This window comes from Felis catus, chromosome D2 (genome assembly GCF_018350175.1).
Source record: "Felis catus isolate Fca126 chromosome D2, F.catus_Fca126_mat1.0, whole genome shotgun sequence".
In the NCBI taxonomy this organism is placed as follows: domain Eukaryota; kingdom Metazoa; phylum Chordata; class Mammalia; order Carnivora; family Felidae; genus Felis; species Felis catus.
Genome location: NC_058378.1, coordinates 75584988 through 75610428, shown reverse-complemented (window position 1 = coordinate 75610428; position 25441 = coordinate 75584988). Strand labels below are relative to the sequence as shown.

Sequence of the window (25441 nt, the reverse complement as noted above, 5' to 3'; positions counted from 1 at the left end):
CACACACACACACACACGCCCACTCTTCTAGAAAGTGAAAATCCTGCTTTGGGCTATGTGTCTCATTGGCCCTTCCCTCCAAGCCAGAAAGAAGCTATCGTTATTCAAGTTATGAGGGAGCATTGGGCTCCTCTATCCCAAAGTACCCACCGATCATCTAATTATTCTAGCTTTACTCTTGTGGGTCCTTCATTTAACAAACTGTCATCCAAGCTCTCCTGATTTTTGATACAAGAAGGTTCCTTCAACTTTAAGCCTCTCTTCTTGAATTCAACAACTGGGGGTGTGTGTGGAAGAGTGGGAGGAAACATACCTTAAACTTACTGGCCGGTTAATGATCCAGTAATGGGCTTAGCGTTAACAGCTGGTGGTCAGTTGCGACCAAGAATGGGGGTGTGGCCTGTGTGACATGACATCTGACCTTCGCTGTGGTTAACAGAGGTCTAGTGGATATGGCAGGCTGGAGCATATCTAGAGGAAGGTGATTAGAAATGGGGAAGGCTCTAGGCCCCTTATAAGCTCTAGGACAGCGAGCTGTGTCCTTGATCAAAGGGCTGAGTGTCCCAGGGAGAGGCTGGGTTCACCAGCCCCTAGGTGCACACAGGAGTGTGGTGGGAGATAATATGCTGCAAAGGCAGGCTGGGCCCAGGAAAGGGCTGGGCTCCAAGGCCAAGGAGACTGGAATGGATTCAGTGTCCCACCACGGATCATATTAGAGCACATATTATTCAAGTACAGTGCACAGGATGCTGGGCAATGGGGTGGCGAGCAGGGAGCCCGCTCAAGAGCGGTATTAGTGCCCTTACAAAAGAGACTCCTGAGAGCTCCCTCACCCCTTCTGCCATGTGAGGACAGCAAGCAGATGTGCGTTTGTGAACCAGAAAGCAAGCTCTCAGCAGACACCGAACCTGCCGGCACCTTGATTTTGGACTCTCAGCCTCCAGAGCTGTGAGAAAGAAATGTCTGTTGTTTCAAATACCCAGTCTGTGGTGTTCTGTTCCAGCAGCCGGAATGGACTTATTTGCTCTATCGTCTCGGGCAAGTCTCTTAACAGGGGCCCAGCCGCCTCACGTCTCACCCGGACACGCTGGGTTAGGCCGAGGCCGCCCGGGGGGATTAGCAAGACGGGAGAGCCCCTGCCCGGTGTCAGCACCTAGCAGGTCCCACATGAAAAGTCGCCCCTCAGACAGATCGCAGCTCTTCTAGAAGACTCAAGAAATGGTGGCTTTTACTTCTCGGAAGGTTCAGAAAGAAAATGGGAGGTAGCCAGTGAAAGGGGACTGGACTCCACATCACACCAAAGAAGGCAAAGGCCGCCCCTCCTGTCGCTGAGCTGTGGACTCCCGGCTGGGAGAGGGCAGGGGCCAGGGTGCTGCCGGCCCTCCTCCGCCTCACTTGGAGCCTCCCTCTCAGAGAGAAGCCACACGTCCCCACAGCACACGGCCGAGGTTAGGCTCTCACAACCCAGTCAATTCCTTCAAGGCTCATAACCCCCGGTGGACTCAGAACCAGGAATGATATTGATAGTGCAGATAAATAAATGCTGTCACTGTTTTCATTCTTTTCGAGTGACATGAAATGGGAACATACTTTCTTAATTAAGAGCTGTGGTATGCGGATGCTTGGAGGGCAACCAGATTTTCCCAACTGAAGGCCAGAACACAGGCAGCGAGGACAGCGTGGCTCCCCTCAGAAGGCCACAGACCCAAGTGAGCGAGGCCGCCACCCTCTGCCCCCGGCGGGGAGAGTTGGCCTCTGTCCCTCACGGATGGGGAGCAAGGAGAAGTCACAGCTTGGGGGGGGGGGTGTCGCTGACTGAAACCTGCTTGGGACTGTTTTCATTGTTGCCCCAGGCGCTCCTTGAACTTGGGCCAATGAAAATGCACGTTCCATTTCAGAAGTAAGAGCAAGAAAGGCGGCTTCCTGAGGAAATGGAAACGCTAACACCGGAGCCCTTGGAAATGAAACCACATGTTTATTGTACATGAGGGGTTGGAGGGTGGGGGGAGCCCCAAAGGCGATTTCTGGAGCCATTTTTCTACCAACTGGAGGTTTATATTACTTCATTTTGTTTCATTTTGTTTTATTTAACATTGTTTTTTCCAAAATACCAGGTTTTGGGGGTTGGTTTTGTTTTTAGGTTTTTGGTTTTTTTCGGGGGGTGGGGAGGCGCTGATGTGTCCTAAGGTAATTTAGGAAAACAGATGTGAGGAGAGTGGATTAGGCAGGGGCCACGAGCCCTTCACTTTGCCAGACCCCAGGTCTACAACAATAAACAGAAAAGTGATTTGAAGAGAGCTTTCTCTTAAAAATTCCTGCCAAAGCTGGAAAAAAACAATCAAGTGCCTGCTCTAAGGAAAAAGCTCTCTGACGTTTGAAAGGCAAGATAGCATCACGGATAACGGCCATTCCTCACAGCCCACCTCTTGGAAGGAGCAAGAGAGGAGAAGGGAAACATTTGGTATTTGGTCAGCTGAGCGGGTTCCTATTGCTTCAACAGAGATGTTTTTATGTGAAAAGAAAATGACATATGGCACATTACACAAACACACCCAAGCCAAGCCCCGTCTTCCTGGGCCTCTTGTCCCCCTCATTCTGGTCTCGAGTTTTACTGCGAGTCTGGGAAAGAGCCGGGCTGAGCTGGACAGGACACAGAGCATATGCCGTCGCCGCAGGGCAATAATGGGGCCCCAGAGTCAGGCAATGACCTTTCCCTTATCCTCAAGGCCGAGAAAAGCAAACAATTTAGATATTCCCTTGCAGTGGTGATGAAACCAAGAATTGGGTGGGGGAGCGGAGGAGTGGGTGGTGCAGGTGGACCCAGGGAGCAGCCAGGTGGACAGAGACACTGTGCAGGCAGTGGCTGGGGTGAGGGTGGCACGTTGGAAAGAGTCGGGGGCCGCGCTGGGACCCGGGTTCCGGGCCCAGCTCCTCTACCTGCCACCACCAGATGAGAGTCCCGAACCACTGTGCTCCGAGCCCTCTTCTATGCTGTGAGCCCACTGCTCTGTGACTGGGAGCCTTCCTTCCACGCTAGCACTAGCTGAGCGTGGCAAACCAAGGGCATTAGCAGGAAGGCCCCCGGTATATCAGCCGTGGTAGCTCCTGAAAAGCTCCCGGCAGAACGGGAGACACGCCGATGTGTGGCCTCTGGTTCTTTCTATGTGTCTAGATTTTCAGTATTTTTGCAAACGAGGGGAAAGCACCTGTTCTAAAAACACAGCTACAAAATCACTGAGACCAAGAAGGCCCTTGGAAGCAAAGGAGCTGTAACCACCAGACATGTCCCCCTTTTAGTTGCAGGACCCGGGTCACACACAGGTGCTTCTGGGCACTCCGTGTTCACCCCGAGTGGCCTGCGATGCAACCTTCTGGAGACTGGTGCCAGGCCTGCTGTGGCGCTGGCCACCGGGACAGCAACACCAATGGTGGACGCTGTCCCTCCCTTGTGACCCAAGGCCCTCCCTTGCCCCACTCTGCCCACAACCAGCCTGAGGATGCTATTCTCTACAGTCACATTCTTTCTACCAGCTCTTTTCTCCTTGAAAAAAAAAAAAAAATTGCCATGCAGATACAGGCAGTTTTAGGAACTGAAATACCCAGGCCACACCCGGGCCAACTGCATCAAATCTCTGGAGATGCGTCAGGGGTTTTTAAAGCTCCCGGGGTGATTCCGGCTCTGTGTTAACTGTAAGGTCTGAGCTCACATTTCAGCCCCAGCCCCTGGAGCAGTGCCTGGCTGGAGCAGAAATGCAGGTGTATGTGTCAACAGACAAAAGATGGAACCAGGGAATGAACAAATCAATGTGATGTGGAGGCCACTGGCTGCCAAACAGGGGAGTAGACGTCTCGGGCCCACACCCTGCCCCCCGACACCCCCCCCAGTGGTTGATCTGCCAGAAATGAAGGTCCCCCTGTAGAACTAGAGGACAGAGTCGCTCCTAGCAGGGCTTCAGTCCAAGAGAAACAAAAGCGCTCAGGGTGCCCGAGCCGAGGCAAGGCTGCATGCTATGCTCGGAGGGGACACCGGGGTGGGTCCAGAGCCCCCAGAAGTGAGGTGGGCCTGAACGTGGGGTCCTGCTCGACCCTGCTTTCCGGAAAGCTCAGCCAGAGCCATAGGAATGGGGCCAGGGGACTGGACTTTGCCTCCAGCACCTTCTCTGACCCCTCTATGACCTCAGACCCATTATTATTGTCCCTGAACCTTGGTTTCCCCTTCGACAAAGTGAGCCTGATGAATGAGCGGAGCTTAAATGAACTCCCAATTTGGCAGTTCCTGTGAGGAGCCTCGTGGGGATGGAGACACCACGGGGCATGGGGCCTTTCTCCAACATCGGAACTCCAAGTAGAGCACACAACCTTCGGGGGCCTGCAGCCCACAAAGCTGCCTTCCCACCCACATCTGCACTGTGACCAGCGCAGGAACAGAGCAAACACACGCTTAGAGGCAAAATGTCCAGAAGGCCCAGGAAGGGTGCTGTCTGGGGGCCGGGAGCCCTGGTTTCTATCAAAGCCCACTACACTTTGCCATGAGGCCCGGGGGTTGTTACTCCCCCATCTCTGTGCCTCAGTCTCTCTCAAGGGCTTTTCTGGTTTACTCTTGGATGGCGATGCCTGGCCCACCCTTACTGTGAGCTGTGCTGGCCTGGGAGGTGTGGGGGCCCTGAAGACTCCAGGGCTGCGCCATCCAGGGCCCCAGGGACTGGCTTCACCTGGAGCTATGAGCTCATGAAGCAAAAGCCACGGCAGGGCGGGGCCAGGAAATGGCTGGGCAAGCAGGGGCCAAGGCAAATAGCAGCCTCTATACAGAGAGGCAGCTGCTTCTTCCTGGGCCGGGGGCCAGGGCCCAGTGAGGCTCACAGCTGTGCTGGCCAAGGTCACTTGAGAAATGAATGCCCGGGAAGGTGGAAGCAACTGATGACCTCCTGAAAGTCGTGACGTCTCAGGGTCTGAAGACCCCCAGCTACAATAAGCCTCTTGCCATGAGCCCCATCAGAGACTCAGCCGACCCGAGTTTGTACACTTCCAGGAACTGGAAGCACTTTACCTGCAGAGTGTCCAGTGCCCTTTGTCAACATCATGTTAAGAGTCCATTCTTATTGTGAGGTCAAACCTGCCTTTCTGTAATACCTGCTCCTAGGTCCTCATTCTTGGGATGCAGAAAATGAATGTCAGGTGACAGTTATTCTCTGGTCCCGGGGCCTTCTTGCAGGTAAACTGGTTTCCTCTAGCCGCACCTTATGACCTCCCAGAATACCAGCCACATGACGCACCTAAACTGTTTCCCCGGAGGGCTTGGCCCGCTGGAACCCGATCCAGGTTTTTGGCAATTAAACGTGAAACCGCGTCAACAGCTCCCATCAAGCCGTCCTTGCCTAAGTCAGCCCCAGACGCACGAGGGGCTAGAGCGGGGAAGATGTTCACGGCACAGAGTTCACCCGATGTCCATGTTACAGACAAGAAACGGGAGAGGCATGTTGTTTCTGCAGAAACTAACACAGAGAAAGCTGCAGTCTCGATTCAGCATGCTTGGCTGAGCTATAGCTCAAGGGGGTGAGGATTCTAGACATGGACTTTTAGAGTGTTTGGCAGAGCTAGTTTCCAGAAAGAGATGACCTCCGGGCCAGGCAGAGGCTTTCCCACTTTGCCACCCGATGTATAATGACGATAGTAGGAACAATAATAGCTGACATGAATGGGCTGCTTGCTGTATCCCAGGCACCTTGCTAGGCATGTTACATGCTTGTTTCCTGCAGTCCTCCTAATAGGCCTATGAAAAGGATGCTATGATCAACCTATTTTTAGATGCCAACAGAGGCACAGAGAAGGATTAGCACAAGGCCACAGAGCAGCAAATGACAGAGGCAGGATTTGAACTCAGCTCTTCCTGGTAGTGGGACAACTGTTCTGGAACTTTTAGCTTCTAGGGATCCACAGCGGCAGCAGGCAAGGACCCGAGACCCCGAGAAGTGGGGTGAGATCTCACCGGTGGCACCATCTGGCAGCTTCTGGGGGGCCCATGGGGAATGGGGCACCCCTGTAACCCGGACCTCCCTATGGCCAGGGGTCGTCCCACGATCATGGGCCCAGGGCTGCTCTGCACGCTGAGCCTGGGAGCTCCAGCCTCCACACACGAAGTACTGGAAAAGCCATGACAGCTCAGCGGCCGGCTATCAGCTGGACAGTTACACGCCGCGGGCTGGGCCAGCACAGGAGAATGATTTGGAATGCCTTCTCTCCTCTCCTCCTCCAGAACACCCGATCCAAGTATGCTGTCCCCTCCCTGGCTCTGAGCTCCTTCAGCTCCGAGGCCTGCAGCACACCTGTGATCACGTAACTTATGTGCTGTCTCATTCCTCGGGCTCTTATCCCCAGAGTTGGCCTTGCCTCTTCGGCTGAGCCGCAAACTGTAAATTCTCTCTCCGCTGCCACCCCCTTTGGATGCTCTGTAGAGTCTGGGACAGTCTGGACACTATGAGGTCACCAATAAATATAGGATTGATTGAAGCAGAAGCAGCCATGAGAAAAGTTATTCACTGGGATCCTGTTTATACTTCTTTTGTCAAAACAAATCCCTTGCTCCTTGAAGATAGAAGTCTTAAAGTCCTTGGTGTCTAGAAGTAAATGCTTGGCTTTTAATAGGGTGTTGGAACTGCATTTCATAGCACATTCCTGGGCTTGGACCTACACGGAGGCAAGTCCTTAAGCCAACAGGACAGAAGTCCAAGCAGGGCCAGACCCAACTTGGAGCAGGCAGGGCCAGGCTGCCTTGTTCCCTGCAAAGCCCAGCACCTGGCACCGAGCCTGGCTGGAGCCGTGGCGCAGGAACATTCGACGAGTGAATGAATAGAATACATTAACGACCTAACTCATCAATTTGCTAGCCATTGGCTATGTCCTAACATACCTCTTTCCAAATTCCTCCCTGTGCTGGGTCAAGTTAACGAATGGAGCTGCCATACTGGAAATGGAGCCCCTTTCCAGCCCTGACGTGGCCCCCCTTCACAATGCAATAATGTCAGAGCTGGAGAAAGGGCATGTTGCAGAGCGTGGCCATCTACTCTGCAGGAAACCTGGAGGAAAGCCAGTCTGACACCCTCACCTCCCAGGTGGGGAAACTGAGGCCCGGGTAGGGAAAGGGTCTCATCTTATCCATCACCTCAGGGCTCGCTCAGCCGCCTCGGACGTTCCAATAGTGATCAGGGAGCGGAAGTCGTCTAGGAAAACTCAAAGACCCTCACCCAAGCGTCCCACCCAGGCCTGGCACAGAGACGCCCAGTCGAGTCTTTTAAAAGTCCCTCTTGGGATCTGGCATTTTGTGCGCGGGCAAGTGTAGCTGCTTCTGGCAGCCTGAAGACCTGTAATCGATGCCACACAGGTGCCTCATATAAATCTTCAAGGGCCGTCTCTGCATGGAGCCAAGTAGAGGCTTTTAATCGTCAAGAAGAGAAAAAGCAAAATACCTCATGCATTTTCATTTTTATCTAAGTAGAAGAGCACAATCAATTTGCAGCGTGCAGCACTGCTTCTTGCCAAAAACCACTTATTTTCAACGGAAGCTTTCTTTTTCTGTACATCCAAGTACAGAATCAAAGCATGCAGGACCCAAAAGCACATGTTTTTCTTTCGTCCCTTCTCTCTTTCTTTTTTCAGGGCCCCACGTATCTCTTAGCTGTCTAGACCACGTAAGCAGCGGCTCAGCCTGGAGCTCGGCTCTCCATTAATGCTTTTTCCCTTCCCTCTGGCTGCCAGGCTCGTGACAGACAGTTTGACAAATATTTAACCGCTGTTAAGCCTAATAGGGATCCTCCTCAGCGACTCAGCACAAGACAGATAACTGGGAACAGAAAAAAAGAAGTGACTGGGATGATCAGAGAATATTCCTATTTCTAACTGGTCTGAAAATGTAACCCATAACGGCTGTTCGTTTTAAATTATTCCTTGCCAAGAACAATGTTCGGATGATTGAAAAATTCCACTCTGGAACCTCCGATGCTTACTTATTTTTCCTTCTGAGCACCTGCACGGAAAGAAGCTTTGCTCAGAAAATGTAAGTGGTAAAAGGGATAGGGGAACTCTCAGCAGCTCTTAGCATGCTGTACCAGAAAGCCTCCGAGGACTTCGTAGTGGGGACCTGGGTTCTGACAGGCGAGCCTGTAACTGCATTTTGCTCTAGCTGAGTCAGGGCCAGCTAAAGTAGGCGACCAGAGGCCCGCAGGAGGGAGGCTGAGACCCTTCCTTACAGACAGGGTCCGCCTGGGGGCCAGCAGCTGACAAACCGGACCTATGCACAGTTGGAACCGAATCAGGAATGTACGTGGCACAACCCAAGTGTCCACCACTACGAAGGAATCCAGTTCCTCCCAAAGGGGCTCGGAATCAAATTTCCAACTTGAAGCACAGCTCACAGACGTTGTTCACGGTTGGGGTAAAGCCAGGGAGCCAAGAGGATACCCTGAACCTCTGATCCAGACCAAAACAGCTCCAGAGCTCCACTGTGGAAGGGAATCCCCCCCAGACCTGGCTGCCTCCTGGTAGTTTGTCCCCAAAGTTTCCAGCTCCCTCATACTTGCATCCAGCTTTGTCCAACTCATTAGCTGGGATTGGATTTGACAGGCCAGGACGCCCTTCCCCACTCTTCTTTTAAGATTAATTTACTGAGCACCTACTTGATGCCCTGAGCTGTGCTAGGCCAGAGGATCAAGTGATCACCAGAAACACCTACTACCCCAAGCATCCAAGAAGCCGGTCCAGCTCTGGGCTCTTTTCCTTGGAGCTAACCTAGAACTCCTCCAGGATGAGAAGCAGTGGAGAGGTGAGAGGCAGAAGCAGGAACTCACTTCCCAGCCACCTTTGCAGCTAGGTGTGGCCATACGACCAAGTTGTCAAAAGAATGTGTGCAGAAGCAAAGGCTCCAAGTTAGTTCCGGGTTATGCCCTTCAAGGGAAAGGGCATGTGCCTTTTCCTTCACTGTCCCCCTTCCCACAGACACACACGCCTAGAAGGCAGATGCTGTGGGGTCCCACCTGGGACCATGAAGAAGAAGGAAACACCTTACAATCAGAAGAGACTGGAACTGAATAGCCATACAGAACTTCCATAGCAGCCCTAGGCTCCTACCCAAGCACTGTTCCAGGACAGAGAAATAAGCTTCCACCTTGTTTAAACCAGTGTTAGCCTGGGTCTTGGCTATAGCAGCAGAACCTGTATCCAGGCTGCTTGATCCAGCCACCTACTAGCTGTATGACCTTTCCTGAGACTCATTTTCTTGGTCCTAAAACGGAGATAATGAGACAATGACCTACCTCATAGGTACGGCTCAATCAAGGCGCTTAGCACAGTGCCTGGCACACGCTAGACCCTCAGTAAATACGATCTATCCACCGTTGTCATAAGCAGCCGCCGCCGGTACTCCTGTCCAAATCCGCTGCACCCACCCCCTTCACTGCTTAGCCAGGAAAGAGTGTGAACACGCATGGCCACAGAGTGCTTAACTAGAACCAATATTCGCCCACTTCAGCCTCATCTAAATCAAGCACTGTTTCAGATGCTCCTTTGCCGCAGAGTGGGAGACCGTGTGGCATTGCTTCCCACACAACATACCCACCCGGCCTCCCTCGGCATGACCCAGGTTGCCGTTATAAGGCTCCAGGGGCCCTCTGCTCCTCTGGCAGGCCCTCCACGTGAGCACGTGCACGACTGTTTCCCTGATGGATTTAAGGCACCCGAGTCTCAAAAAGCTTGCGTTCATTTCGAAAGAGGGTAGCCTGAGATGCAGAACATTTTTCCTCCCCAGCGAACACAATTCAGTCTTCCTTCCCTACGATATTCTGAGTGATCCACACTGAAAGAGTATTTGAGGAAAAATTATCGTTCGGATGCTGGAAGGTTCTGAAGTCAACAGAACTGGTTTTGCTGTATATTACATAAAATAAACACTCTGGTTCCAGGAACTCCAGGGAGCACATGGAGAACCACATTTGTTTTCCCAAGATGCATGTGTTGTGCAAACTGCCCCTGTTCCCGGCCACATCAGACTCATGTGTCTCTAGGGTTTCCGAAGGACACAGGCAAGGGGCAATCCCAAGCTGGCCACACCAGCACCTGGGCCGATATTGCCTGGGAAGGTGGGTGAGGTGTGTGTACTCAAGGGGAAGACATCCAGGCAGTCTCTGACCCCAGGCTTTATGTCAGTGGCTAAATGCAAGATTGTATACAGGGCAACTAAGGGCTTCCTAAGAACTGACGTTCCTTTTTTTAAATATTGACTTCCTTCTTGCAGGATCACTGCCTCTGATGGTCACAGAGCATGGAGTGGGGGCAGCCTGCAGCTGGAGCCCATGCTTCCAAGAGCTAAGCTGCCTTTCAACTCTGAATCCCCTCTGAGCCTCACCCGGTGCTGGGCACCAGCATGGGCCCCTAGTCCGGGCTCCTGGCACTCAACACCTGGGCTCCTGGTGATCTTCGAAATCGGCCTGGGTAAGATTGCTTGATTTACTTCCCTCCCCGCCTGCTGCCTGGAAATGGAGCATAAGCCCCACTCGGTCGGATTCCTAACTGTGCTCCCCAGAGCAAAGCCTGGTGCAAGGCCGGCTCGCAGAAATGGGAGCACGGATGAACGGACGGTGGCTGGCGCTTACTGAAGAAGGGAATGATTTCGAGCATGATGAAGATGAGGCCTCTCCACCTAGACAGTCAGACAGCAGCAGAGGCCATACACTGACACGTGTGTGTGGCCATCTGGTCACGGTCACCAGCCGGACACCGGAACACTCAAACCGTAGTGGGCGCACGGGTACTTGGCACCTACCAGGAGCCCAATGCTTTAAGACTCTACTCTCTCACTTACTGCTACCCTGTGGGTGGAGAGTACTGCCCCCTGGCACAGCCAGCCTCAGGGACTTGCCCAAGGTCATAAAGTGGCAGTGGAGAGGCTCACCCTTGGGAAACAGAGGGAAGCCAGCAACTTGCTCTTCCCTTAGGAGGAAGCGACCATTTCCCACCAGAGAAGCAAGGACACACAGACTCAGAAACACTCGGGGCCTCCATCAGGGAAGAAGAGAGACCCAGGGAGACACAGGGCCTGGGAACAGAGCATGACCCCGAGCAAAGGGCCCTGGGCCAGGTGCAGAGGAGGAATATAAGGGATGGGAGATGCAGGGAGAATAAATATTCTCATGACGAGGGGGATGCAACCACGTCTGGTACTTCAGGATGGAGTTTTCCCTCATAGACAGGCTCGGGTCGAAACTCTGAAAAAAGCAACTTACTGAACACCTTTGGAGCCCACCAGGGGCCCAAGTGAGCTAAGCTGAGGGACAGATACAAGAGAGGCCAAAACCAGGCTCTGCACCCCCAGTATGGATGGGCTCACAGACTCTACTTTGGGGGAGGGATGGGTCTTGTGGACTTCATGGAGGAAATGTGAGAAATAGGAAGTTCCACCAAAAGAGCAGCCTCCCCAGCCTCCCCAGCCTCCTCAGCCTCCCAGCCTCCCAGCCTCCCTGGCCTCCCAGCCTCCCCAGCCTCCCAGCCCAGCCTGCCTAGCCACCCAGCCTCCTCAGCTTCCCCAGCCTCCTTGCTGATACCTTCTGCAACCCTGCCTGGGACCTGGATCTTCTCTGGACCCCACATAGGACTCGGTGCATGAACCCACACTCCTGCCCCAAGAACACTGTCCTCACTCCAGAAACAAAGACACTGCAGACATTTCAATTTTCTAAACCTGGCAGTGAGGACTCCCTTTACCAGCTGAATCTGGCGTATGAGTCTCAGGGCAGAGGACAGACACGAGGTGAAGAAGAGAGATTACGGCAAGGGCCTGTGCACACAATGCTGTCCTAACACAGTCCATCTTGACGGAAGGATCGGCCTTCCCAGCAGCCAGACCACAGTGGCAGGGGCCTGGCCACCACATGCTACCACCCTGCCCTGCAGATGTCTCTCTCTGCTGGAGGGGGTTCCACAGGTTCTTGGCTCTACTTCCGCCTGCCTTTGCCCCTCCCCGCCCACCTGGAATCCCACTCCCTTTCACATTGAAGACCTGAAACGCCACCTGATTGGCTGAATGGAGCTACAGCTCCCTTGCTGGGCCAAGCAGGAACCAGACGGTCCCCTCTTACCATGGCCACAGAGAGAAAGTGGCTCCTGGGAAATAGCCACAGCTCATCTGAGTTACTGGGGTGGACTGTATATGGGGTTCCCTGAAGTGGGCTAGACTCCCCCTAAGTACACATGCTACCCAAGTCTAGCATATGTGCGCGCGCACACACACACACACACACACACACACACACCCTTCCTCCTCCAGGAAGCCTTCTCAGATTGGCCCAAACGCATTTCTAGGCTCCAGCACAACCACTCCAAAACGAGTACCTTGATATGTAGTAGCACCTATTTCCTGCTGTGATATGGGGGCTCAAAGCCGTGAAAGGGGCTCAGGGTATATTATGGGCTGAATTGTGCCCCTTCCACAATTACCATGTTGAAGCCCTAACCCTCAAAGCAACTGTATTTGGAGATATGGCCTTTATGGAAATAATAAAGGTTAAACTTGGTCCTAAGGATGGAGCCCTAGTTGGAGGGCTGGTGTCCTCATAGGAAGGTAAAGAGACACCAGAGATTGCTGTCTCTCTCTCCATGAGCACAGAGGAAAGGCCCTGTGAGGACACAGCAGGAAGGCAGCCATCTACAAGCCAGGAAAAGAGGTCTCACCAGAAACCCATCCCGAGACTTCCAGCCTCCAGAACTGTGAGAAAATAAATTCTGTTGTTAAAGCCCCTGAGCCTGTGTCATTTTCTCATGGCAACCTGAGTCGTGGCTAATATTGGGCGGGTGATCAAAAGAGCAAAGTTTGGGGCACCTGGGTGGCGCAGTCGGTTAAGCGTCCGACTTCAGCTCAGGTCACGATCTCGCGGTCCGTGAGTTCGAGCCCTGCGTCGGGCTCTGGGCTGATGGCTCAGAGCCTGGAGCCTGTTTCCGATTCTGTGTCTCCCTCTCTCTCTGCCCCTCCCCCGTTCATGCTCTGTCTCTCTCTGTCTCAAAAATAAATAAACGTTAAAAAAAAAATTAAAAAAAAAAAAAGAGCAAAGTTTGAGGCTTAGTTCTGTCATTTATAAGCTCAGTGATCTGTGACAAATCCCTTGGCCTCAGTTTCCTGGTCTGTGAAATGGAGCTACTGACCCTCTACCCTGCCTCCCTGAGACGCCTATGGAGGTCCAGGGAGAAGGTGGCCCCACTGCAGGGTAGGCGGGCCTGAGCCGGGTCGTGAGATGGACATGAGGCCAATCCTGGCCCCACCACTCACCTTCTGGGTGACCCCAGACAGATCACATGATCAGGGCAGCTGGCATAAGCAGAGCATTTGCTTTGTACCAGGCACAATCAGCTGAGCAATGGCAAGGAGAACCCTGCTGTTCGTGGGAGTGACAGCCACCTGCTACAGTGGGCACAGCACCCAAGTCAGGACCAGCCATGCCCTCTGGGCAGCCACCCCGGAATGCTGCCTCCCAGCCCTCACCACTGTTGACCCCAGAACACTGGCTGGTGCTCCAGGAACTGGGGAGAGCTGGCCCTTTGCTCCTTCCCACTGCACAATGGGGAAATCAGCCGGGGCCTTGGAAGAAGGGGCCAAAGCATTCCAGGCCATCTGCAGCAATGTCCAAAGCTCATATACTTTCCACGCTGAGGCCTCTCCCCTTGAGGTGTCATTGACGCAGCCACCCCAAGGGGATGGGAACCCCTCAGCAGACACTGCCCAGCCTGGCTCAGAAGGCTGCCTCAACACCCATCTAAAATCCAGTCCCCAAGGGGCCAGGGCATATGCGTGAAGAAGCATCCCCCCACCCACCCGCCACCCACATGCGGATGTTGTGGCAGGCAGGGAGGTGAGTGGCCGGCAGGGAACCAAGGGCCCCTTGCTCGCATGGAAAGAAACACCTGCAGAGCAGTAAATGGTGGGCGCCGGCACAGGGGTGCCGAGTTTGAGCTGCTATCGCTAACACTGAACGAATTTCAGGACACAGATCTCTGGAGAACAGCCAGGTGTGCACCAGAATGGAACATTCCCCACCAGGGCTGGAGGGACGCCCTCCCTGTTACGGGCCACAGCCCCTGCAACATCTCCCAGAGTGCAGGCACCTCAGTGAGCCACTCCCACGTGTGCCTCAGCCACCATCTCCCGGGGGCAGATCTGCACACATGACACAGGTCCTTCCGAAGGCGCTTCCTCCTTGTGCTGGGATGGTCTCAGACTTCAGGGAATTTGCCCAGAGAAAGGGAACAGCTTCCAAACGCAGTGGAAGGCCACAGCCCACCCTGTCTCCCGTTCGCTGCTTTATCTTCACAGTATAAATAAGCTTCGCCTACATTTATGGTTACATTGGTCAAACCCTATTCCCCAGCCAGCTCTGCTCTGTCATTTAAAAGGAAAAAAAACACCACTCAGATCACTTTCATTACCTTGGATAGGGCGAAGCATTTGGCATCAACTTCACTCCGCCTGGGCTCTGGGCTCTGGTTGGCCACCACCCCCTTTCACACCCCACTGGTTATTAAGAATTTTTCACTTCCCTAGCCAGGTTTCACCCACATGCTGTTCTTCTGTGGGCGTGGAAGCTCCTTGTCCTAGGGCTGGGTCTCTGCTGACAAAGCCGTGGAGGTATCATGAGACAGCCTGGAACTGGTAGGTTGTGAAAGGGAGGGCTGGCCGTGCAAATTTCAGTAAAGCAAAGCCTTTTTCCTTTTGTCAGTTTTGAGAAAGGTTCTCATACGAGAAGACAAATCCCCCCATAGGCTGTGTTGAAAGCTTGTGACAAGAGGGGTCAGTGGTGGCTTAGGCTAGGCCTTGGCACACAGAGGGCTGGGGTTCAGTTTTGTTGTTTGTTTTTATTATTTTTGATAGTTCTCTCGATTCTAGACCCTTCCGTGTTGATGGTTCTGGGGCATAAATGGAAATAAGCCTAGGATCAAAGGAGAGAGAAGGAGCCGGAAGGGCCCAAAGTGTCTCAAAATTTGGATTTAGGCCATGCTGGGAGTAGACACCCAGGCATAGTAAAGGGGGTACTCTGATAGGGCATCGGGCAAACAGGACTTGAGCAAGATCAAACTTGGAAATCAGACAGGACCCCAGAAATCAAGAGGCATGAACACGGTCTAAAGTCCAAGGACTTGGAGCTCCAAACCTGGGCATTGACAGCAGTGGAAGGAATACGGCAGTGGGACCAGTGGAAGAGCTTGGGGTTGACACCAGAATAGCTCAGCCTGTCCAGCCCTGACATGGCTCCTATGGGACAGAAACCATCGTCAGCAGACCCATTCTGGGCCAGATATTGTAGCTAGGACTACATTCTCTGGCGAACTTTTTAAAATTATAAAATTCTGGGCCCAGAGACTCTTGATTCCATAAAGCCTTAGAACTATTTATTTCTTAAATGCTCCAAGGTGGCTCTGATATTAGGCTCTGCCCTGGGCTCCCAGTTGAAACCACTAATTTTCCATCTAACCGAGGAAGAGGGTGCATAGGCAATGGAAATTTCACTATGTCTTTTTTGAGTTGCCCTCTGTTTTGTCTAAGAATGCCTGTCTATGCCTGTTATGATGTCATATTCTGCCTGACAGAATTTGCTCTTTTCTATGTCCTTTTTGGTATGAATACAGTATTTACTCTTGCCGGTCATTTGTTCCATACAGCTGGGTTGCAATATCCCCGGTGTTCAGTAGGTGTCGCTGTAACACAGGATGAACACGACCCAGTCCTGAAATTCTTCCAGGTCCCTGTTCTCCAGCCTGCACACAGGTTAGTACCGTTCTCCATCAGTCCTCTAGATTTAAAAGTTTCTATCTTGAATTATCTTAGAGTGAAGAATAACTATGAATGAAGTTATACAAGAATAACTTATAATGAACAATCACCACCATTTGTTTCTCAGAGCCCAGGAAATGATATTTCACAAGGATTGTCTCTGTTTCCTCCCACTTTTGTGCCCTCTCCTACAATGGAGGTTCTCAAACTTCATGGCCTCAGGAAATTGTCACACCTCTAGAAATTATCAACATTCCCCCCCCCCCATCTGCTTCTGTTTATGTGGGTTATATCTATTAATACTTTCCATATTAGAAAATAAAATTGAGAAAAAATGCAAACACAGGAATACACAAGCATATATAGTCTGTTAGCTGTTCAAGTGATGATATCATCTTCTGTCAAATGGGCTCTAGAAATTTCCGCACTTGTGAGAGAATAAGTGTGAAAAAAGAGAATAGTACCGTTATGGGTTATTATGTATCATTATGAACACAGTTTCCATCTTGCTTAAAGAGTCTCAGGGACCCCGGAGTGTCCCAATTCACATTTAGAAACTGCTACTCTATCAGTTTTGAAATTTTGCTGTCTGTTCTTAACAAATCTGAGGTTAATCAGTATTTGCTTCCGAAAGACAGAGTTTCAAATGCTTTAATTCTGATTATTCCACCTTCGCTTTTTAAAGTTTTCTTCCTCACCTTTTATATGTTTTGCCATTTTTATAGCCTCTTCTTCCTTGTTCATATTTCCAAGTCTCTCTTATACTTCTTAAAATATACCTATATCCCATATGCTCTTCGTACAATGTGACTGAGGCCCCGCCCCCTGACAAGGGCTGGTGTCTCTGTTCCCTCTCTTTGAATCTGGGTAGGGGTTTGTCACTACTCCAATGAGTAGAATGTGGCGAAGGTGATGCTTTGTGATTTCTGAGGCTGGGTCACAAAAGGGATGTAGCTCCTGCTTCACTCTCCATTGGTGGGATGCTTACCCGTGGGATAAGCCACCACGCTGTGAGGAAGTCCAGGCCACATGGTAAAGCCACATGGGGAGGAGCTGGGGACCCATTAACAGCCAGCATCAAATGCCAGACGTATAAGTGGGTTAGTCTTCCAACCTTCAAGTCTTGCACTCAGGCCTTGAACAACATGAAGCAGAAATAAGCCATCCCTGCTTTACTCTCTTTGAATTCTGGATCTACAGAATCCATGAACATGATGTTTGTTTTATTTCACTACATCACTCATTGGTAGTAGGTGGAACATTCCTAAATTTCTAATTTAGGTCTGGCACATTTAGGTCTGGCACATTAGGTCTAAATATTTGTTAGATTTATAAAATACCATAGCTAATGTATTATTCTTCTGGAATCTACAGCCTACTCTTTAGAAAAGTCCCACAACCTTCATGGGATATCTTCAATCCATGAGTGGAACAAGAAGTCACTCTCTCGTTTGCCGGTGAATGAAAGCCCCCAGATCAGAGGGGGCTCCTGTCCCACACAGCTCCTTGGAAAGTCAAGAGCTATGGATTCCCTGGAATCTACCCTCAAAGCAAATAAGGCCCTCATCCCTCTGTTTCCGAAACAAGAAGCTGTATTGTCCCTGGCTGCGGGTGCCATTTTGTTTTCCTCATAAACTGGGTAGTTCCAGGACAAAAGTGATATGGGGAGAAACAGACATTTTCCAAACAGCACCTGCATCATCCGGTCTAAAAATAAATCCAGTAGGACTGGTTTTAGGAGAGAAGCCACTGCTAAAAATAATGCTTACACGTACGATGACATCAGCAGGTAACTGACCTGGGAACTGCAGGGCCCCAGCATCTAACCGACATCTTGAGCTCTGGTCTGCTTTGTGAGGTGATCAATCTGTCTTCACCCTCCACCCACCTGGCCTTCATTTCAGGAGCCCAGGGCTGGGCCCGCTAAATTCAAGGAAAGGGGCTGGCAGAACAGAGGGAAGCTCTGGATTTAGAGCTTTCATTAAAAAATAATATGGACTTTCTATTTCAAGAACAGAATGTCTAATAATGCTGCTGAGGAGAAGCTCTCCAGGACCTGCTTTGATGGTAAATACAAATGGTTGTAATTAGCATATTAATAGCGGTTTGATTTCTAAGGCCGTAGGAAAGCATCTCTCCAGCCTCTACAATACTATCTGCTTGGAGGTAATTACCGAACAGAGACAGAGCACCAGAGGGCGGAAGCCTGCTCTCCCAGTTCTGCCTCCAACCAGCCTGCAGCCAAGTTTCTGGTCAAGAACACGGAGGCGTGGAGGCTGATCCCCCCCCCACTCGCACCCATTTTAGCCCTAACCTTTCCATGGTCTGACGACCTGATTCCCCAAAAGTGAAAACAGAGCATTTCAGACCCCAAAGAACCCAAGTCCCAGCAGAGAGGGCCTCACACGAATAAGGATCGACGGTCTATGAACGAGTCCCAGGACAACTTTGGCAACTCACAAGAGCATCACTGATTTTTAAAGAACGCTCCAAACCTGATATTCCCGGCAACCAGCCAGCACGCACCCCTGAGAGCTGAGAAGTGAAAAGCAAACTCAAGCCCCCAGGGCCGGGGTAGGGGTGGGGGTGTTGAGCCGGGAGGGTGGTACCAGGCAGGCTGCGGTTTCCAGGTCTCACACCTGCCCGCGAGCTGCACAGAACACCCCATGCCCACCTTGGGGCTTGTGAGCACCACGCTGGGCTCTAAATCACAGCCCAGGATTCAGTGAAAAGCGGGCTCTGTGGCTCCTGCTCTAATTGCTCTGGAGGGTGGAAGGTTGGGGAGCTGGATTCGTTTGTACTCAAGAGTGGTTCTTGTCTTTTCAAAGGCGCTGATGGGATGGCAGGCAGGGGCCGCCTCAGGCAGCCTAATTGCTGCAACTCTACACTCCAATTAGACACCAAATGAACGTGCTGAATAATCCAAAACAGACCAAGCTTCCGGGGACCACTCCAAAAGCAAGTTCCAGTCCAGAGGAAGCTTTTTCCTCTCCACTCAACTGCTGATCCCTCTAACGCCTCAAACTGGAAGCAGCTCAGTCTACTGGAAGAGCCTCGAGGACAGAACGTTTGTCCTCCACTTGCATATGCCTAACACACAGTAGGCAGCCTCCCTCAGAAGCAGAGCTGGCCAGTGAGATGAGGACAAGCTGTTAGGTTCAGCTTCCAGAAAAGCTCCTTCAAGGTCATTGACTCATTGAGAGAAATGTGCATTTTTCCTTTTCCTTCTATTCTTTTTTTCTACTGCTTGGAACAAGAATGTGATGGCTGGAGCTGCATCAGCCGTAGTAGGCCATGAGGTATCTGGTAGAGCAGAAAGATAGAAGGAACCCGGGTCCTTGATGACACAGAACTGCCAATCCACGGCCTACTTCCAGACTTCATTTACGTGAAGAAAAAATGTGCTGTTCAAACCATCCAGCCAGTAATCATGGGTATCTAATCCATGGGATACTTGCCTTACCACCAAAACTTCCCTTGCTAAATCCTACCACTCAGTCAAGGCTGCCTCCTCTAGGAAGTTTTCTTGGATTATACCCGAGGGAGGGAAAAATCACTTCTTTATTTGACCAACTGCAGTACTTTGTCCTCTAGTATAGCAATTAAGAATTTATTATCAGGAGCCAGACAGACCAGAGTGCAAATCCAAGTTCTTCCACTCACTAGTCATGTGACTTCGGGCAAATCATTTCACCTCTTTCAGACCCAGTTTCATCTGCTGTCAGTTGGGATGGAAACACTACCGTCTTCGGGAGCTTCCTGAGGCTTGGACCATAATATAGGTAAAGCCCCTGGCATTCCATCAGCACACAATAAACATGACCCTAACTTTTGTAGCCATCAGCCATTTGTAAGCCACTGTTGTGATTTTTTTTTTCACCACAACCTTTGCCATAATCTATCAACTGCAACAGTTCCCATTACTATAGCACTGACTCGATATTTCTCTTTAACTTGGGTGTTAATGGACTCTCCTCCTACCTGTTAAGCAATTATATATGGGAAATTACTGCTGTTACTGTGTATTTTTTATGACATACATTTAAAAAAATGCATAACCACGGGGCAGCTGGGTGGCTCAGTCGGTTAAACATCCGACTTCGGCTCAGGTCATGAACTCGCTTTCGTGAGTTCAAGCCCCTCATTGGGCTCTATGCTGACAGCTCAGAACCTGGAGTCTGCTTCAGAATCTGTGTCTCCCTCTCTCTCTGCTCCTCCCCTGCTTGTGCTCTCTCTCTCTCTCTCAAAAAATAAAGAGTAAAATTTTTTTTACAATGCATAACCACAATTCAGTGTGCTATCTACAATCATCACACACACCAAGAGGTGACTGCCACCCTTCCTAATGTCATTGTGATGTACTGAGGAATGAAGTGTACATATATCTTCTGTTCCCTATCAACCAGGTTCCTTGAAGATGGGGCCTGGGTGGCACTTGTATCTGACTAACCCAGCATCCGGGACACAAAGGAAGTCCATTGAATATCTGCCTAATGAGCAGGAAAACATTCTCTCGCAGCCATTATCGGAGAGCCCAGCCAAATTCCATTCCAGCACATTCTGAGGGCCATCCAAATTCTTCTGCTGTGCTGGGTGCATGTTCCATAAAAAAAAAAAAAATCACACGTAAGAAGTGGGCTGTCAGCAAAGGAGTTTGCAATTGTTTCCACAAACACTTCCATGAACCTTAAATGGCTTTTGCTGTGATGGGATTTGATCCATTTCATGACGCCCTGGAGAGACCCGTACTGGCCAGTGAAACGTGGCAGGGACTTCACAGAAAAGGGGTCCTTCTCTGAGCTGGACAAAGAGGACCTTCTGAAGGAGTTTTGCACCTCCTCAACAGCTGAATACATTCTTGCAAAATATTTCCATCAGGGAGTGTAGTCCTTATGCAAAGCAAGAGGTGGTGACATTATGAAAACACTGGATCCCAAATAAAATGTGAGCTGTAACAAGGATGCAGCAGGACCCAGCTTCTGGGTCAGAGATACTTCTTTAACGGTGGAAATGTTTTCACGGAAAATAGTGCACTTGGCCTGTTAAGGAGTAACCAAGCAAACTGTTTTGGGGCATAAGGAAAATGTTTCATTTGGCAGATCCACGCCAATTCAGACTGGACGGTAACTCACTTCTCCTACCACCTCCACCTTCCGTGGCCAAATGGCAGACTGAAAAAAATGAGGCAGGTGTAGGCAGGAGGTTGCTTGGGACCAAAGGACCAGAGACTACATGCGAGAGCTGGAGGATGCCCGCCTGGCGGGAAGTTCATCCGGCAGGAATGAGCTCGACCCTCCGGCCCCATCCGCACTGCGTCCTCACCCCATCCTGGCTAGGATGCTGGGTGGTCGTCACAACCATCAAGCCCGGAGGGGCAGCAGTACGAAGTCACATCCAGGCCTTGCCTGTAAACCGGCAACTTAGGCAACTTCCGGAAGCCTGATCTGAGAAGGAAAATGCCACTTCCCGCAGGATTGCTGGGGGACGGCGTGCGCTCAGGGGGTGTGAGAAGAGCCCGCTGCCTCCACGGGGAGGGACACAGCCACACTCAGAGCAACGGCCAGCGGCATGTGGCCTGAGTGAGCCCCACAGGCCGGTGGTGATTTTGAGGATCATAGGAAACCCTGAAATTCAGAGGCATAGGAGGTACCGCAGCTGAATCCATCCCCGAAGGGAGAGCTGGCTTTCCCCATCCAGACCCAACTGGGAAAATAATCGGCTGCCGGCCAGAGGCCCTGGAGAGGCTGTCAGCAGAACTGCAGAGAGACAGACCCCACACCCACTGCCGATGACCATCTCAGGCTCCAGAGAGATGCCTTCCACCCTGCAGGGGCCCGCCCTGTGCACAGGGGTCTTAGTTGAAGTTCATGGAGATGCCAGGAGGTGTTACTTATTTACTCCAGAGTACAGGTGAGGAACTGCTTCCTAAAGGTGACAGACTTGCCCAAGGCTGTTCAGCGAGTAAGTGGAAACACAAAGAAGGAGCCTAGTCTGGTTTTAAAGACATCGCTGTCCTTCCAGAACCATCAGAAATATGATCTAACACAGCATCCCCTCAGCCCGCCTCCCAAAGCCCCTGCCTGTAGCTGCCGTCTTCCTTTTGTTTGCCTTTGTAACTGAAGCCTCGGCCCAGGGCTAACAGCCCGTCAGCTCCCTCCCTGTGTCCTTCCCACACGAGCTCGCCTCTGAACTCAGCAAACAGACTATGTTTAACCTCTCCACCTAGAGCTCATTCTCTCAAACTCTCTCTCTTGTGATGGCAGGGCATGGGGAGAGCAAAGGGGAGGGGGGAGGGGAGTGGAGGACGGTGGGGAATAGCTCGCCTCTCCTCCCTTGCCGACATCTCAAAAAAAATCTATCTCTTGTGGTGGCCAGGACTTCAAGAGCAGCCCTCCTGCGGTGGCCGAGGGAGTGAGCAGAACAGTCCTGTCATCTGCTCCCCGCACCCCCCGGCCCACCCCCAGCACACACACACTCCTATTTATACCTCTCAATCCAGCTATCTCCTTTTTTGGACAATGTTGCCCTTTGGGCTCACTGTGGAAGCTCGGTCCTTGTGTCTCTTTACCAGGAAGGGGAAAGCACAGCGACGCATCAAACATAGTTGGCCTGCCACCAGTGCTGCAACTGGTGATGTCTGATTCCCCTCCGGGGCACCTTCCGATGGCCTGTCTAGCCAAGCTCTCAGCCAGTTTCTCCAAAACGGGGAGCTGGCCAGCTGTGCCCAGCTGGGCAAGCTCGGAGCCCCTCCAGGCCGGCTGTCCCATGGCCAATTCCGTGGAGGCCCACTGCATCTTTCTGCCTGAGCAACCCCACCTCGCAGAGCCCCGGGGCAGGCCCTGGCCTGGCACAGCCCGGCACGCTGGCCTGTCATAATACAGTCCTCTCCTGTGTTCCTCGAAGCCAGCAAGGACGGCTGCCACTTTGCCCGCTCTGCAGAGAGGAGGAGCAGGACTCAGACACACGCGCTTCCCAGGGGCAGCAGGAAGATTTTTCACCTCTTCATGTCTAATGTACGGAGTTATTTATTGCTCGCTTACTTTCCAAAAAGGACCCACAGCGTGTCCCAATAAAAGCACGTTTCAATTGTTCAATGAAAGACAAAGAGCAGGAAATAAGCAGCGAAGAGGGAGGGGAGAATCAAATGAGCTCCCCCCAGGACATCTGACGCAGGAGCGCTATGCTTTCAGCATGAAACTTGGCTGTGGGCTTCCTCGCAGTTTGAACAAAGAGAGACACGGGTGGGTGGTTCGTGGTGGTGCTGGGCGGGGAGGAGAAACTAAAACCAGGCTTCAGGGCTCCTCATTAAGTAAACAGACCACGAGCACCTACTGTGTGCAGGCACTGGCTACATGCCGGGGGCACCGGGGACTGAGATTCAGCCCCTGTCCACGAGGGCAGGCAGGCAAAGTTTGGTGGGCAAGCGAAGAGCTCCCGGGGGCGGGGGGCATCACTCTGCCCTCCCTCAAGTAGCAGGGACGGTAGAGACGCTGGAACAGAATGGGACAAAGGACAGTGTCACCTGGCATCCCCTGGCCACACCCACAGGAACAAGTGAGGCTGTCCTCTCCACTTGCCAAGCTGTCCTCGTCCCCTAGGGAAGGTTCGGAGCCTAGGAGAAAGGCCTTCCCTAAATCGGAGTGCAGAGCCTTGCCTATATGCCCTGCAGTTACCTCTAAGGCAGGATGTGAGGAGGTCAGGGACCAGCGCGGAGTCCCTTCCTGCCACAGGCCCAGAAATGCTTCTCCCAGCTCTAGCCCTACGCCCCACATGCGAGATGCCACTTCTGGGAACTGCCAGGCACCTCCTGGGTCCACAAAGCCAACAGACCTGCTTCCTCCTTGTTTCCTGACATCCTCAGCCTCCAGCCTGCCCTGTCCATCCCTTTTGCAGGGCCTCAGTTTCCCCACCTGGCAGCGAGGCAGTAAGGCTCACACAGGACGGAGGTTTTCCAGCTCTCACATTATAGAAAAATCCTAACTTGTTAGTGGGGAAACTGGACCAGAACGTGGATCCTCAGCTCCAGGCACTGGCACCGCCACCTGGAAGGAGCCACCAGGACGGAAGGACGTGTGAGCTCAGTGGCCAAAGGGAGGGGCTGAGCTTACTTCCTGCTGCAAACCAACATGGAAGAGATCAAAGCTGCTCCTGGGGAGATTCTCCGAGCCTTACAACCCTTGGGACCCTCTCAGCAGGAGGCAGAAGCAGAGGCAGCTCCCCCTTCCCCTGCACACACACTGCCTCTTTGGACCCTTGGGTTAGGCTCTCCTACTCACCAGCCAGTGGCCCTGACAAGTCCCTTCTCTTTGAGCCTTAGGGAGGCAGTGTGACTCATAATCAGGGGCCATACAGAATTTGAAAGGTCTAGCTTCTGGCCTAGGAGACTCTCTACCATAACCACGGCCGTCTCTTGCCAGTTTTGTCTCCGGGTCAGAGTCATTTTCCCTGACATCTGTTGAGGTGGGAGGCCTACAAGACAGCCAGCAGCCTGCCTTCAGGGTACTTAATCTGGAGACATACACACACACACACACACACACACACACACACACACTCACTCACATAATACAGGGATGGATCACAAATGCCACACTGTGTCCTATCAACAAGAAAGAATCCCTGCAGATTCTTCCAGAAGGCTGGACAGCAACAGATAACAAAAGCCGAGGTTCCTCTCACATAAGTTGGGTCACGGTTGTACCTGAGGCCTCAGGACGAGGCAGTCAACCAAAATGAAATGGCTCCCAGAAATCAGGACTACACCTTGACGCTGAGGTGGGGAGAGGGAGTCTCATGGACAGCCAATCAGCCCAATTGCCTTCCATTCCTGGGTGAAAGATTCTAGCCTGAGAGAGAGCCCAGCCGGCTGTGTCCTCAGAGGGGTGCAAAAGACAACAAGAAAGACCGGCTCATTCTACTGAGCTCCCTGGTGAGCTGGTTTCACCAGGGCCCCAGCCAGGGCCCAGGGATTGGGTGAACAGCGAGGACCCCCCAGTCCTTCCGAGCAGGGCCCACAGGTCGGCCAGCTAGCCCCCTCTGATGGTGTCTGACGGTCAGGCAGGTGGCGGGCGAGCTGGCCCAGGTGCTCAGCCTCACAGCTCCAGCCCACACGTCCCACAGAGACCTGAGGCCACTCCCAGAGCGGGGCAGCCAGCGCCATGAGGCCAAGGCTCGACTACAGGGCCCCACAGGCAGGAAGCTGCCACAGAAGAGTGTTCACCCTCCATAAACCCAGCCCCATGGGGCTTTTTCCTTCCTGTCCCCGGAAATGAAAACTCTGACCCAGGAGGTCACAGTCAGGGAATAACAAGCAAATGCCCCAAACGGCAGATCGTGAAGGTGGGAGGACAGGACTGCCAGGCAGGGGTGGAGGGAGGTGTCCAGCTGCATGGGCTCCAGAGGACCACTCCTCGGGTCCCTGCATGACAGTGGCTTCTCATCTTCCGCTCCTCCCTCCCCATCCTCGTAGATTCCTCTGCTGACTCGCTGGCTCTGTGGACACTTTCCCATCTCCCCACGGAGGCCCAGGCACTAGGGGAGGGCCAGGGCTTACAAAGGTGTCACGCACCTTCTAGGAAAATAGACACCTGAAGCCCAGTTCTGTTCCCCGTGGCCAGGGTTTGGTGGCGGCATGTGTGG

General features: G+C 52.2%; 1 protein-coding gene and 1 long non-coding RNA gene across 3 annotated transcripts in view; one reads left to right on the top strand and one right to left on the bottom strand.

Annotated features, from left to right (window-relative positions):
* GRK5 (G protein-coupled receptor kinase 5) overlaps window positions 1-25441 on the bottom strand; it is a 217169-nt gene that overhangs the window by 73884 nt on the left and 117844 nt on the right. The window lies entirely within an intron of this gene.
* LOC109492727 lies at window positions 14602-19946 on the top strand. The gene is made up of 3 exons (XR_002736949.2): window positions 14602-14683; window positions 15691-15796; window positions 17177-19946. It is a non-coding gene; the product is annotated as an uncharacterized LOC109492727 (long non-coding RNA).